Here is a 12,631-nt window from a genome sequence, read left to right as displayed (position 1 = left end):
TCTTGGAACTCCTGGAATGCTCAGCAGCATGGAGGTCTCTCTTCAGAGTCCAACAGTAGTTAGCCATTATGACTGCGTCCCAGCGACCCTGATACCTGGTCTCCATCTCTTTCATGTCCTGATGGAATTTCTCCCCCTGCTCGTCACTCATTGAACCCAGGTTCTCAGGAAACCGGTCCATATGTGAAAATAGGTAGTGCATCTTGACACTCATATTGCAGCCCAGGTTTCTGAAAGCAGTCAGCATGTTGTTGACAAGTTCTGCGTAGTATGTTCTGCGTAGTTTCTGGCCTTATTGTTGCCAAGAAAGTTCTTCACTACCAGAACAAATGCCTTCCACGCTTCCAGTTCCACTTTCATTCATTGAGTTTCCGAACTCTGGATCTCTGATGAGCTGACGGATCTGAGGACCGTCAAAGATGCCAGCTTTCAACTTCTCCATGGTCAATCCTGGAAAAGCCTGGCACAAGTAAATGAAGCAGTCACCATCCTTGTCCAGAGCCTTGGTGAACTGCTTGATTAAGCCGAGCTTGATGTGCAGCGGTGGCAAGAGTATTCTGTCTCTGTCCACCAGAGGGTCATTGATGACGTTCCTTTCTTTGCAAGGCACCAATTCCTCCCGCACAGGCCAGTCCTTCTTCATGTAATGCTGAGCACAGTCCCTACTATCCCACATGCACAGAAAACATGGGTACTTGGTGAAGCCAGACTGTTGTCCCAACAAAAAGTTCACCATCTTCAGGTCAACACAAATAAACCACTTATGCTGATCATAACCAATTTTCTCCAGCACATACTTCACCGCTTCATAGTTCTCCTTCAGTGTACTCGAGTGAGCCAGGAGTATAGAGGTAAACTGTTTGCCGTTGTGTAGCAGAACACATTTCAGTGATCACTTGCTGCTGTCAATGAACAGTCTCCAATCTTTGGGTTCGTACTGTGGCACTCTAAGCTTGAGCAGAAGCTGCGCAATATCTGCGCAGTACGCCAAGTCCTTCTCTTCCGAGAAAAAACGGAGGTACTCTTGATGCCTGTTGCGGAAGAAGCTGATGCGAGCACTGTCAGAGAGGAGGTTTTTTTCCTTCAATCTGGATGCCAACAGTTCGGCAGAGTCCTTTGACAAGCTGAGGTCACGAACTAGATCATTCAACTCCTTTTGGGAAAATGGATGTGGAGCATCATCTTCAAGAACCACTTCTTCTTCTTCATGTCCTTCAACACTGGAGGCATCTTCATCACTAATGTTAGGAAGTTCTCCAAAAATAGGCACTGGAATTTCATCACAATGAGCTACAGGACGACGTGCTGATTGGAGATCAGGATACTTGGTGGGGCGGCTGCCCCATTAACTTAGTTTTGATCCCCCAACTTTATGCTTTGCTGCACCAATTTATGGAAGCTTTTGAGGTTTTATGACTTCAAACTGATCCCTTTTCGACATAATCACCCAGAACTATCAGACCTGAATACTTCTTGTCATTAAAATAATCATTTCCAATCAAAACAATTATTTGACAAGGCATTTTACCCCCACCAACTTCTTCTAAAATGCTCCACACAAGCGTACATGTGAACAAAAATGTAAAAAGACATGTGGCCATAGCTCAAAAACTTGACCTGATTGAGCAAAACCAATGTGATTTTTGGATTCAGTGCATCAGATTCGTCCTAAATCAGCTGAAAAAACACAGACAACAAATTTGTTGTTGACCAGTGTTATCTGTTTTTAGCAACAGTATTTTTAAAACATGTTTAAAACCTGCCCTCATATACCATTACTTTTAGAACATTTGCCCATTCATATACTTATAGTGGGCATCTGCACATGAAAAACATCTCTAACATGTTGGCTATTACTGATGGAATGGGGTGTGTGATAAACATATTTAGATGGGGGTGGACAAAAGGGCAAGATCATTGCCACTGAACTGCCACACGAGGGCCAGAAGGCTTTCAATAAATGGAACAATTGTCTTTAGCTAATGGCTCTGCCAGGTATTTCCAGCAGTCAGCTGTTTTGTGGCACTGCTGTCAGGCTGCCCTCTCAGATATGCTAATCAAGGACAGCCCCCCACTCTCATGCCAGCTGTTTATGGGGGGCAATATCCAGTGCTTCCAGTCTACTAGAACAAGAGGCTTATGATAGAACTTTCCCCTCCTCTCCCCTGGGGCCCCTTCCCCATGTCCTCAAAATCAGCTCTGGCGTTTGGGGGGACCTTCTAGAGAATATTGTGGCAGCTCAGGAGGGAAATACAGGAAGCAGAAGTGTTGCTGCATCAGCAGAAGTCCACTGGTGCTGCTTTAGATATAACCAATAGTTTTAAAGGACACATGCAACATCAAACAACACATTTAATATCACATGTAGTTTGTATTGATGCTTTTGAATTATGGTGCTGGAGGAGACTCTTGAGAGTCCCATGGACTGCAAGAAGATCAAACCTATCCATTCTTAAGGAAATCAGCCCTGAGTGCTCACTAGAAGGACAGATCGTGAAGCTGAGGCTCCAATACTTTGGCCACCTCATGAGAAGAGAAGACTCCCTGGAAAAGACCCTGATGTTGGGAAAGAGTGAGGGCACAAGGAGAAGGGGACGACAGAGGATGAGATGGTTGGACAGTGTTCTCGAAGCTACTAGCATGAGTTTGACCAAACTGCAGGAGGCAGTGGAAGACAGGAGTGCCTGGCGTGCTCTGGTCCATGGGGTCACGAAGAGTCAGACATGACTAAACGACTAAATAACAACAACAACAACCCTTTGTACCATCCATGCTAATAGCAAGAATACACCACAAGTACCACACATCTAGATCTTAGCTTCATCCATTAAAAGGCTATGCATTGATGGAAATCTTTTTTCATAGATAAACTTTAGATTATTATTTGTTGTTTCCTTAAGCAGATGGCTTAGAGCTCCTGCACCAGCCATGCTTCAAATTAATAGTGGCTTGAATTTTCCAATTTAAATTAGGTCTTTGAGTATTTAAATATAAATACATATCTCGCTGTCATGCATTTAGAGAGTTGGAAAGTATTTAGCTGAGTAAAGTGCAGACTCCCTTCAATTCACTGTGTAAGATTTAAACACACTATTTTTAGCTAAGGAGAAGTCATTTATTCACTGGCTAATAATTCTGCTCAGCTATTTGTTGTAAATCTGTGCTATGACATGCTATCTACACCATAAGTTTAATGTTTTTAATACTATCCCCTCTTGCCTTCAAAGCATCACTATCACCAGGGCTTGTAGAGGTGGGTCCCATTCTACGCATTTGTTTGCATGCACATCAAAACTATATTGAATTCTGTTTGTGGTGATGAAGCTTTGGAGGTTGGGTGGAGTGATGGCATGGTACACTTAAGAACATCTCAGCTGCTCAGGAAAAAAAGCTGAAAGCAGCACAATATTCATAGTTCAGCTTTTGCGAGCAAAGATTGAAACCTCATAGGTCCTAAAAACAGAAAAAAAACTTTTGTGGTGAACACTTAACACTCTGAGGAGGATTCAGAGGTAATTGAGAGAAATAACTAAAGTACAGATGCAAAGTAGGCAATCGACTGAAGAACAGTAACATTTGAAAAGAGAAGGAAGGAAAAAGTAAGAGGTTTAAATAAAAGGGTGTAGAAGATATGGAACTGAGGTAAGAATGTGAGAGGAGGGAGTTGAAACAGCCAAACAGCACTTAAGAGAAGAGGCATCTGAGTTATCTGAGTGAAACAGGGTGACAGACAGGAGTGCTGGGAAAGCTTGGCCAAGTCCCTGAAGAATATGTAACAAAGGAGGCAGTGAACTAAGAAATTGAAACCCGATGAGAAAATGGGTGGTAGGGAGACATGGAATTGAAGAAAGAAACATTCAAGGAGGACTGGGATAAAACCTCCCGTTGGGTTCAGAGTCAGGAAGGGCTGCAATGATTAGCAAGAAGGAACTGAAGAGGCAAGACAGGTTTTGTGGATGAGGGAAGTAAATGGGTATTGGGTTGCCAGGTCTAGAGCAAGAGTAGGAGAGAGGATCTGGCTGGCAGGTGAGGCTGCCCACCTGTCAATTACCTCATCTCTCCATGGTGCCAAGTGAACCTGCTTCAAAGTAAAGAACAGGGAGTGCCCTCTATCTCAGTTCTCTCTTCCTTTGCATCCCAGCCTTAGTTCAAGCTGTTACTCAAGGGGGAAATGTCAAACCCTTGAAAGTGATCAGGCTTCCCGGTAAGTGAGATGCAGTTTTTGTAAATGATGGCAGCATTCTGCCCCACTAGCTCCCCAAATATCTGCTGGTGCTGTACTGAATACCTAAGAGAGCATAGCTGGGAGAAGGTCAGTCTCACCCAGGTTTCTGTAATGTATGCCAGGTCATGTGGCTGATAGACCTTTAATCACCAGCAGCACCTTACGGTGAGATGGCTCATTAATCAAAGTGTTGAGGGCAGTGTTGTAAATATTTCTTGGCAACTCATGACTTTTAGGCAATTGCTCCATTCCAGCAAAGGAGATCAAAGCATGGAAAAGGTGTTGGGGTGAACATTGCGCACACACTTCTTAGGGGCTTCATGTGAAAATGGCAAATTACTCCCATGCAAGTAGGAGGTTTGCTTTGCTATTCTGAAATCTGTTCAATCCTGCCAGGTTTATCATTTCTGGGCATAGACCTGAACTGGTGATTACCTTTCATTTCATCCAGCCCAGTGGTATTTTTATAGAAAAAGAGGTGGTGGAACTCATTATGAACTTACCCTTGTTCTTTTATAATGGCAATGGTGCCCATCTGAGATGTGCTGGAACTCAGTTCCTCCGAGTTCTGGATGAAAAAAAAGTTCTGAACCAGACCCAACACATTAACAGGTTTTGTAGCAATGTGGCAAAAAAAAACCAAAAAAAAAAAAACCAAAAAAAACGGGGGTGTAAAAGCAATTTCCCAGTTTGCTACACATTTAAAGCTTTCATAATTTTTACAAAACTTAAGATGCTGAAGTGCAAGTTTGGATAGCAGACAACATTTGAATAGCCAGAAAGCATATCTTCTGCACAAGGGGGAAGTGCAGAGCATTCTGATGGATAGATAGATAGATGAATGGATTTGGAGTCCCACTAAAGACTATGAAGTCCTTCTTTCTCCCTTTTGCGGAAAACTCCCAAATGAAATGAAAGGCTCCTCTGTCCTATCAATGTCAATGGGTTTTTGTCATTTATGAAAAGCTTAATCAAAGTAGCTACTAAGCATGCTGAGTGGCTCCTGCTCAGAGCGTTAAACATCTCAGCTGTTCCAAACTATTTTCATCTGAAGTTACTATAAGAGTTTACAGGGCTAGCCATCTGAATCCTTTCCTCCCTCCTTCTCCCGGTTAAAGAACTTACTGTTTAGAAATGATATGTACGATGCCAGAAAGCTACTAGGTTAGAAGCTTTCCTAAAGATGAACCCAGTAATGTCTTAACATTTTATGGTAAATTTTTAAATATACAGTTCACTCCAGAAATATCCAGTCCTGAAATTTGAGTAGGGGGAAATAGCTGGTTATAAAGCAACATTTAGAAGGAAAAAACAGCAAGGCATTTATTTAATTTTCTGTGTCTGTGTGTGTGCGTGTGCGTGCGTGTGCACGCGCAATGAGTATAGCAGCTTACCTTCTAAGATCTTAATTCTACTGTTATTCAGTTCTTCTTAAAAAAAAACACAAGCAAAATAACACTAGTTTCTAACCCACACTCCTACTGAATAACTCCATCATTGCTGTAATTTCATGGTTAAAGCAAAGCTGGAATAACTGTGGCATGATTACAGCACTATCTTTATTTGCTTTTTTGGTTGTAACACCATAAAAAAGGGTGAGCCAGCATAAACTACCTTGCTACGTTGCTACATAATGCACTCTTGGACAGCATTTTGTACTGAACGTGCAGCTGGCTCCCACGTTCCTCCTCCCTTAGCAGGAGAAACAAACCATGGTCCCTGGCTTAGCACTGCTTCAGAACTAGGGATCATGGTTTGTTTTGCTCCCAAAAGACTATGATGTGAAACCAACATTTGTCCAACTGCAGTTTGCAAGGGCAAAATAAACCATGACTCCTAGTTCAGATCATCACAATTTATTTATTTTTCATTTTCTGTTGCATGAGATTTTTCAACTGTTCTTATATGTTCTTTCAATGTGGATTTCAAATCTGAAATCGGTTTTCGTGTACATGCTATAGTTATCTTACAATTTCCGACTTTTGCCGTAAAAATAAAGAAAAATTAAGTTTGCAAAACAATAATTACCATGTGGTTAGGGTAGATCAACTTGTCAGTGTCCACTTATCCCCAGTGTAAATATGACATATTGGCAAAAGTCAGAAATTGCAAGAGAACTATAGCATGTACATGAAAATCGATTTCAGATTTGAAATCAGCATTGAAAGAACATTTAAGAACAGTTGAAAAATAAATAAATTCATTTATCCTATTTTTTAAATTATTGATTTAAATTCTATTTTAGATGGCTGTAAAATGCCATAACATTATATGAATATAAGGAGGTATATAAATTATTCTAAATGCATACATACTGTAGAGAAGTCATCATGTTTGTAGTATGTTGATTCTGTTGAACTATGGGATATCAGGATGTCAGCTGGTGCACTTGTTCAGGGCAAAGTTATACTGTACATAAGTTTTGAAAGTTTCTGCTTGCTTTTTACCTTAATAGAGTTAAGACCAATGGGCTAGAATCAGACTAAAAGTTTGCTGAACTTGGGTCCCATGGAATTTAGTGTGAAAAGCTCCTTGTGACATTGTCAAATCCCAGTTATTTCAATGGGAACCAACCCAATGCAACTTTGGAATTATGGAACTGGTTTTTAATGGCTTTATACAGTATATGGAACATTTTTATTAATACTAGACCTTTAAGATGAGATACATAGCATTATTTTCATACTATATTTCATATATTTTCCTCTGATCTGTTCTTTCTTTGGTATATATTTTGGTCTACTGATTAACAGATCCTGATTAATAGACAATGTTTAGAATATCATTTCACCCCACTCCTCACCCCGACTGCAACCTGTTTTCAAAATGGTAACACACAAAATACACTGTAATGAAATCTCTGCTTTAGAGGCTGGGGTACCAGAATGCTATCTGCATAATGATTCATTTGCTCAAAAGCCACAGAGGGGAAATTGTATTTGCAGAAAAAACTGTTTTTGTTCTGAATTATTATAAAACCTATAGCTGTTTTCTAAACATTGAGAAACTTTAGCACTTATGGGCCCATTTCTATGCTTCAAGCCAGTTTTTTAAAACATAAGGTGTATACCATATTGTCAGCAAAATATGCCCTATTACTATAGGAAAAAATACATTACAAGGAACTCCACTGCATGACCTGTAATGGTACACAGGGCTCCGGTTTTGATCTCTTGTGCATCCGTAAGCCACCTAAAGCCACAAATCTTCCACGATACAGCACATATCTTCACAAAATGACCTGTCTACTGTACATTTGCACAGGAGGAGGAGGGATGGACTTAAATTAATCGAGCCAATTGATTTCAAAAATAATTCACCAAGTTGCAGTCATCAATGCAGCTCATGGATTATCCAGGAATCTCATCATAATGACCCAGCAAAGAACAGCCTAGATCTGTTCGCAACTCTCTAAGCATCAGATGGGTCAACATGAACTTATGTATAAGCTTTCTAAGCTTACACCTATACTTTGGTAGAAGTAACATTACAATCCCAGGTCTTTCTCCCAGTGATTGCAATTAATCAGTCATGCATGAAATAACAACACCAACCACCAACCTACCTAAAAAGGTAAAGGGACCCCTGACCATTAGGTCCAGTGGTGGCCGACTCTGGGGTTGCGACGCTCATCTCGCTTTATTGGCCAAGGGAGCCGGCGTACAGCTTCCGGGTCATGTGGCCAGCATGACTAAGCCGCTTCTGGTGAACCAGAGCAGCGCACGGAAATGCCGTTTACCTTCCCGCCGGAGCGGTACCTATTTATCTACTTGCACTTTGACATGCTTTCGAACTGCTAGGTTGGCAGGAGCTGGGACCGAGCAACGGAAGCTCACCCCGTCGTGGGGATTCAAACCACCGACCTTCTGATCGGCAAGTCCTAGGTTCCCCGCATCCCTTACCAACCTCCCTCCCTCCCTCCCTCCCTCCCTCCCATTTGGGCTTTGTTCCAGGTAGGACAGGGATGGGAAACTTGTGGCTCTCCAGATGTTGTCTGACTCAAACTCCCATCAGCCCCATCCAGCATGGCCAATGGTCTGGGATGATGGGAGTTGGAGTCCTAGTATCATCTGGAGGGCCACAGGTTCTCCATCCCTGTGTATGTTATAGAACATTATGGAATTGTGAGATATAGCACTTTTGGAACCTTGATACAGGAATCATTTCCTCATGTAAAAGGAAATTATTTCTTGTCATTTATCTCACAGGTCTCAGAAAGCTATGCACACCTTCTTCTGTGCTGCTGCATGTCTATGAAGGGATAAAATTGCAGTCTACCTCTTTATAAAATATTTATCACTATATAGAAATCTTTTGGTTGGTTTGTTGTGAGACAAAAGAAAATAATCCTATGCAAAATTCTTGGGCGGGGGGAGTTCAGGATAAATCTTTTTCATAGTTATGTCCACATATTAGACTTTAAACAAAACATTTATCTGCCATTCTGTTAGTTAATGGAACTTGGCTCAATCATATATTTTATTTATCATATATTTTTCAAGGACTGCTGACCACTGCCCCATGTGGTGAGCTGCATAAATGCAGCCTCTGAGGGAAGAACCATCCAGATCTAGCCGGGCTTCATCCACCCAGGCTGGCTATTGGCTTCCCCTTGGCTGTATGAAGTATATAAGGACTTCCTTTTCCAGCTGCACCTTACTTTAGCAACAAGGTCTACCTGAGTTGTAGCATGTATTGCATTTCTTGCATTACATCTCTGCCTTGGCTTTTTTCCCTGACTCTACATCTTTGTTGCCCTTGTGTTCTGTTTCTTGATACTCTCCAGACTGATGCCCATGGCCCAGCCCTGTGTGATACATGTAAATATACAAAATTCCTTTATTATGTTCGCTTATCCTTAGAACCAAAATCACCTTACAGTGAATGGAGAAGAGAGACATTGTCATTTTACAGAGTATGTTGAAACAGAGAGTAAGGAGTGTTTTTTGGCTGTAGTCACATGGCTTGAATATAGGAGATAATGTGCTCACAAGCATGAACAGTGGAGCACTATTTTAAAAATCTTCTGTCCCCATGCAAATAAGTGTTGGGAAGGTGTGACCCTATCAGCACAATACCATATATATATAAAAAGCTCACAGTAAAAAGAATCATGACATCTCTTGCTACTGCAGAAACAACCATTTGGATAATTCCCATCCAACCCTACTAGCTCTTTCAAAGGTCCAAGATGAGTGTCTATCACTGAAGTGTGTCAAACTCAAGTCAATGTCTTGATTCAACATATTATCCACCAAGCAACATTTAGTTTGGTTTTTCAGAAAGAGGCTTGCTTTACTCTGCCCTTCTTCCTTCTCTTAAACTGTCTTGGATGTTTACCCACAACATAAAGTTCCAATATTGAGATAAAAATGGTATTTGTGACCCATCCTTTCTCAGAGTGAAGAACCCATTTAACCCTCACACAATCCAGTGAAGTTAAGCTGAGTTTTAGTGACCGGCCGAAGGTCATGCAGAGAGATTTGTGACCTGGAGTTGGAATTTCTCTTATGTCACAAATACTCTAGCTGCTAAACGTACAGTGGTACCCCAGGTTAAGTACTTAATTTGTTCCAGAGGTCTGTTCTTAACCTGAAACAGTTCTTAACCTGAAGCACCACTTTAGCTAACGGGGCCTCCTGCTGCTGCAGCGCCGCCAGAGCCCATTTCTGTTCTTATCCTGAAGCAAAGTTCTTAACATGAAGCACTATTTCTGGGTTAGCGGAGTCTGTAACCTGAAGTGTATGTAACCTAAAGCGTATGTAACCCGAGGTACCACTGTACTGACTTTAAAACACCAAAATGAACCCAGTTAATTCTGTGGGATTTTTTTAAAGAGAAAAGATGACTTCAGGTTGAAATCTTCTGCTTCCATATGTAAGAGCCAGCAAGTCCCATTAAGACATAGTGGGATTGACTTCTGAGTAAGCATGCATGAGATTGCGTTGTACATAAAAAGGTTCTCACTACAATTCCATATCTTAATCACAAACAAATGCAACTCCCTTAAGGGAAAAAACCCAGAACCCCAATCACACACCCCACAACCGAGTCCTCAGTTGAAAGAAAGTATTATAACAGGATGCAGTGATAGCAGGAACTAAGCTGGTGGCAGTAACTAGGCTGGTGGCAGGAAATCAAAATGTTCTTAGAAGGCCACTCCTCACTGCTAGGGGACCGTTCTTGAATGACTGCAAAATGCAACTAATAAATGTACCTCTCTTTTAAAAAGCTGATTAGATTTAATATCTCTCTCACACACATGCAAAAGACTGAGGTGAAAACTAATGATCAAGAAAGCAGTCAGTTACTGCAGTTTTGCATGCAATCATTTGGCAAACTGGTCATCCGTGACTTCTCACTTAGTAGCAAAGGTAATTTTACATAATTCCTGTTTCTCTGTACTTCTGATCTGAGGTGATATCCAATAATGTTGCTTGCTTGTGCAGGGAAAATCAGCTTGTACAATAGGACTTCCTTTTCTTCCCTTGCACCCCACCCAATTTGCCCCAGATGATTCCCCAAACTTCTGGAGTAGATTCTGGGGATGCACTGAGGTTGCAGGATGCCATGACCCATGACAATGCACTGTATGATGGAAGACCAAGGAGGATGAGGCTTCAGCCATATCCACTGGGGGGCAGGGACTGACGGGACCTTCTTCAGGACCTGAGTGGCATGAACACACTGTCCTGCTGCCTTCTTCTGATTCAGAGAAGTCTCTCACAATACTTGTGTTGTCAAAGACTGCAAAATAAGGCAAGAGCCCTTTAACAGTCAACCAGCTCCTCTAGGAAGGAGGGTTCACCACTACAGGGTCAGTTAACTGACATACAAGGCTTCTCATGGATCTAGGTGCTTGCAGAGACAGTAGTATATATTGCTGTCTCAGCAAGATCCTGGGAGCTCTCCAATGTCCTGCTGGTGCTCAGGACATTGGAGATGGCACACAGCCAGGCTTCTCATATGAGCCTCAAGCTCTCACAGAGCAGGACATGGAGAGGGGAGGGGAATGAGAAGCCTTGTTGCACAAGTGGAGACCACAAGTGGACTCTCTCATGCAATAACTTTATCAAACCGACAAAGCACACGCAACTTGACTTACAGCATCCACCTCTCTCCCTTCTTGCCATCATCCTCTAACAAGGACAGATTATTTTCCTTTGCTAACTCCCCCCCCCCACACACACATTATCTGAGCACCAACATAGGCTGATTGGGGTTAATAATTTCCAGGGTTGGCTGTTTAATGGAAAAGCCTTCTATTGAAAGTTGATTTCTTGACATTAAAGTTTTATAATGCAAAGCGGCATAATGGAATAGCTCAAAGTGACCATGCTCAGGCACCATATAGCATTGCCAGTACAGAAAGTTTGAAGCTTCTGAAAGTTATATAGGCTGTCAAAATAAGGTACTTGGAAGCCCTTGGCACAGATGTGCATGTGAAGTGCCTTATTGCAATTACTTCTAGGGATGACGTGGGACCAACTCACATAACTATCATCTCATGATAGCTGCAACTATAATGATGTGAGCGCCTGGCTGAGTAAAACGGGCATCACAAATCAGTTCTGTGAAAGTTCCTTGTCGATGGAGGCTAGTGGGGAAGGCAATATGTTGACAGACAATCACTATTACTCCAAGAAGGGTGTTAACTGGCCCAGAGGGGGAAAAGCAACAACTTAGGAACGTCTGATAAATCCATAAAAAACATGTTACCCATTTTTAATCACTGGATGTCTCTGTCCTTATTGCATGCATATCTATTTCCAGGTGTTATGTTTTTGCTTTTCCATATACTGTATGTTATTAGACAATATATTGATGTATTGTATTACCCCCTGCATTTTAATTACCTTGTGATATTTGTGTGTGTGTGTGTGTGTGCGTGCATGTGTAGCATTAAGTCATTTGGGGACCTTTGAGTGACAAGTGACTACTAAGTTAATACATAAAATAAAAATAAGGTGGCACTGGACTTCAGTTCCCATCAGCCCCAGCCAGGACTGTCAATGCTATGGGATGATGTGAGTTGTAGTCCAACAACATGAGACGGACGCCATCTTGTTTACCCCTCAGTGTTCCTGTTACAGCAGCACAGACTAGGAATAGGCAGAAAGTAGATGGGAATTTGCTAGTCAATTTCTGTGTGATCTGCAGTAGATCAACAAGGGTTTCTGACTCCCATATTTATATAAAAAAAGGCTACTCCTTTCTCTTTTCTTAATTAGGCTGCTAGGATTCCAGAATTGTAGCAATGTATGCAGGTAATCCCAGCGGTGAAGTTAATAGCTCTGCACCCTCAACAAGTATTGTGGCCCTGACTCTGGTTAGCACAAGTTGGGGTTCTGGTCCAAAACCAGATTTCACAAACTTGAAGGCTATCCTCACCTGTTTAAAAACAAA

Source organism: Podarcis erhardii (genome assembly GCF_964252035.2).
Source record: "Podarcis erhardii genome assembly, chromosome: 1".
In the NCBI taxonomy this organism is placed as follows: domain Eukaryota; kingdom Metazoa; phylum Chordata; class Lepidosauria; order Squamata; family Lacertidae; genus Podarcis; species Podarcis erhardii.
This window is presented reverse-complemented; position numbering follows the sequence as displayed.